This window comes from Vigna radiata, chromosome 8 (genome assembly GCF_000741045.1).
Source record: "Vigna radiata var. radiata cultivar VC1973A chromosome 8, Vradiata_ver6, whole genome shotgun sequence".
NCBI classification, from domain to species: domain Eukaryota; kingdom Viridiplantae; phylum Streptophyta; class Magnoliopsida; order Fabales; family Fabaceae; genus Vigna; species Vigna radiata.
In genome coordinates, this window is record NC_028358.1 from 14,764,905 (window position 1) to 14,768,823 (window position 3,919).

The following is a 3,919-nucleotide window of genomic DNA, read 5'->3' on the forward strand; positions in this document are numbered from 1 at the left end:
TTCATTTATTTTTCTTTTAGTGTTGATTCCGTGATGAATATGAGTTGATAGAATGTTGCATTTTATTTTTCTGCTCAATCATTGCAATGTGATAGCGTAAATTTCATTGCTTATTCTCTCTTGCGATTTAATTAGTTCACACATCTTGTTTTAGGACCGTTCGGGGTTTATGTTTCCCATATCTCTTCCAGCATTTTCAATTCTGTTTAGTTATGTTTAATTTCCATGCTTTAATTCAGTTTAATTATCCTCTCAACATTTTTCAACAACCCCCCCCACTTCGTGTCTGACCTAATTCTCGAACCACATTTGGTCCTTGAGAGACGACCTAGGAGTCATTCCCTAGCTATACTGCATTTATATGCACATCAAATTTGCATGGGCCACGACACCCATCAAATTTTGGCGCCATTGCCGGGGACCAACGGTTCGGTTTTAGGTCTTTTGTTGTGTTAGTGTGTGTTGTTTTGTCTTGTGTTGTGAGTGTGATGTTCTGTATGTGTGTCGTCATGTGTTGTTGCATTTAGTAACTTTAGTTGCATATTTTCATTGCATTCTTCTTTCCCCCTTTCTTTCTACATGTCTACCTATTTTCATTTTGTGAATACTGCTTCTTCTACCTGTGTCTATGATTATGATTCTCCTTCTGGATCTAACTCTGATATTACTTCTCATGCATTTTCTGCTGACTTTTATGTTGAGAACAATATGACTCATCCTCCTATTCTTGAGAGTGCTCCTAGGGAGCCAACTTCACCTAATGAGGATGATGTTCATTGCGTTCTTACCTCTGGACTGATACATTTGCTGCCTAAGTTTCATGGTTTTGTAGGTGAGTGCCCACATAAACATTTGGAGGAGTTCCACACCATTTTCTCTTCAAAGAAACCTCCTCATGTCCTTGATGATCACATGTTTTTAAGGGCATTTTCGCATTCATTACAAGAAGCAACAAGGGATTGGCTTTATGGTCTTCCTCTAGGATCCATCACCTTTTGGGAAGATCTTAAGCATATGTTCTTGGATGAATTCTTCCCTGCTCAGTATGGTTACAACAACGATCCTGGATGGAATGACCCTAGCTTGGGATGGTATGATGCTCCACAGCAATATCAGCCATTCCAGAATTCTTGTATGTCTTCTCCACCAGCCCAAGAGCTACAGCAGGTGCAGTCACATCAGTCTGCCCAAGCAACTCCTCATCCTTCCACTACTTCTGAGCCTACATTTAAGGAGTTGTTGAGACAGATGACTGCTCAAAATATGCAGTTTCAGGAGTTTCAACAGGAATTTAGAGATTCCATTCAGAGTTTGACTGATCAGATGAGGCAGATTGCCACTCAGTTCACTGAGGAACAATCTTATGTTTCAGAGGAATCACCATTTCAGGCTGTTTAGCTTCCAGATGATGTTGATGCCATCCACATAGGAGATGGGGAGCAGAGTCACGATCTCACTACTGTGCCACCTACTTTCCCACACTCCTATGTCCCCACTCTTGCACCTGAGGAGACTGATGAAGAATTGGAGGACCAGGCAGATATTAGCAACACTTTTGAGATAGGTAGACCAGCTTCACCTTGCACCACTCTACCAAATTTCAGGGAAGTGGAGGTAAACATACCTGTGATTAATTCTATTGTTGATGAGCATGCTTTTAATTCTCTCTCTTTGCATGATGAGAACAACTTTTTGCTATCACATATGAATGTTTGTTCTCCATGCACTGAACATGAATCTGAGCCTGTTATTGATATTGTTTATACATTTGAAATTGATTCATGTTCTGAGAGTTTATCTGAGGTTCAGCCTGTTACACTGGGATTGGGTGTTATACCCTTGCATGTTATTTCTGTGGAACCATATTGCACTAACCATGTTGCAGGAGGTACATATGAATTTGATCAACACACACCCATGGTGGAAGACAAAGGTGCCGACAGTTGGAGATCAATAGGCGTCAGCTGAACCAGCTCATAAACAATCATTGCTTCTTACATCCAGCTGTGGAGGACATCTCCCTGCTTGATCAAATCTGGAGGATGAAGCAGTTCTTCCTCAACACTTCCTTCTTGAATCGAATGGTGGAAGACCTCTCCCTGAAAGTCCAAAATTGGCAACTGCCACCATGATCACGGGAATCTCCTTTTCCCTTCTCCCCCTTTCCCGCTTTTATTGCACTTGTCCATGATCTGCAGGCTGTTCTGATTTCTGATTTGATGATTATGGCACACTGAGGACATTGTGTAGTGTAAGTGTGGTCAATTGGGGGAGATTCTGAATTTTCTTTGATTAATTTATATTTTTTGAGTCAAATTTTTTTGTTTTCTAGTAGTTTTTGTTGTGTCTTGTGTACAATTTTGCATGTTTCTCTTGATTTCTGGACTTTGCTTAGGTTGTAGACTTGTCTTTCATTTTATTGATACTCTGATTAGTCTGAATTCTTGCTTTTCTTTGCTTGGAAGATGATTATGATGTTTGAGAGGTTGAATTGATTGTGACAAACATACCCTGCGTGAGATTTGAGCCACTTTATGTTCTTTCTTGTGTGATGTCTCTTGATTGCTTGCACATATGCCTTGGCTTGACTCTGTTGATAATTCTTGATTTATATGCATGTTTGGAAGTGATAAAGGCAATTTTGTTGTTGAGCCTCTCTAGCCAAATGAGCCTACCTTGTTGTGATCCTTTGATAGCCCCTTTTGAGCCCATAGTTTCCCCTGTTCTTTGTTTTCAAGCTCATTAATTACCCTTAAGTGAAAAACCATGATTACCTTAACCTTAGGAAATTTTGGAGCTTTGGAATTGTTTTGGGAATAAGTGTGGTCTCCTGGGAGATTCAGATGAGTTGGCTAGTTGGTTCCTCTTCTTGTTTTTGTTTTTCAAAATATGTTGTGTATCTTGTCTCTTAGAGTTGTGTTATGAAGAGAGAGAAAAGAAAAGAGATAAGATGAAAAAAAATAAAAAAAAGAAGAAACAGAGAAAAATAAAACAAAATTGTGAATAATGGAGACAAGAAGAGGATTGAATTAGAGGGTTTTGCGTGTGCGTATACTGTGTTTTCACTTATTCCCCATTGCTCCTCTATTTCCCTTTGGTTTGTAACTTCTCATCCATATCATATCCTCCCTTGTTCTTGGCCCCATTGCATCCATAAAAGACCTTTTGATTTGAACATGCATATGCTCTGAGTGTTGATATTAGAGGCTTGCCAAGACTGTTTGTTGCTTGTTTTCTTGAGTGCATTGAGTTGACATTTTTTTTTACCTTATACACTGGAGAGAAACACTGATAGTGTGCATATGTGAGGTTCTGTTGCTTTTGATTCACCTCTTGAACTGATTGACTATTTTGCCATGCTTGGAATTGCTTGGATGATTTCTCTGAGTATTTGTTTTCTCTGATTCTGTGTGGATACTGTCTACTACTTTTCCTTGCCCAGATTTCTTGAGGACTGTAATTCTGTTTGTTTCCATCCCTATCAGTCTTTGTTGTCTGTGTCAATTCCCTGATGTTCGTTGAACTGTTCCTTGTTTTGTGTCTTGATTTTGCCCAGGAGTGCAAAAGACTAAGTGTGGTCTATTTTGATGAGTCTATATTTTATTGATTTCACTTGGTTTATTGTGCTAAAATTAATCAGGGAATTGTGCTTAATTGTCCGGTATTTTCCCGTTTTTCCTAATTATGCTTAATTTGACCAGAAATTCTAATTTTAATTAATTTGAATTTTCTGAGCTAATTATTTGCATTATTATGTTCAGGGAAAATTTTGGAAACACAATTTAGGACATTTGGAGGACACCAAATAAATTCAAGACTCTCCTTTTAGACATTTTAAATTTTAGTTGTATTGTAATTTTAATTGTTTAAACTTTTTAGACAAGCTTGTGCACATTGGGCAAATTTTTGACAAAAACAT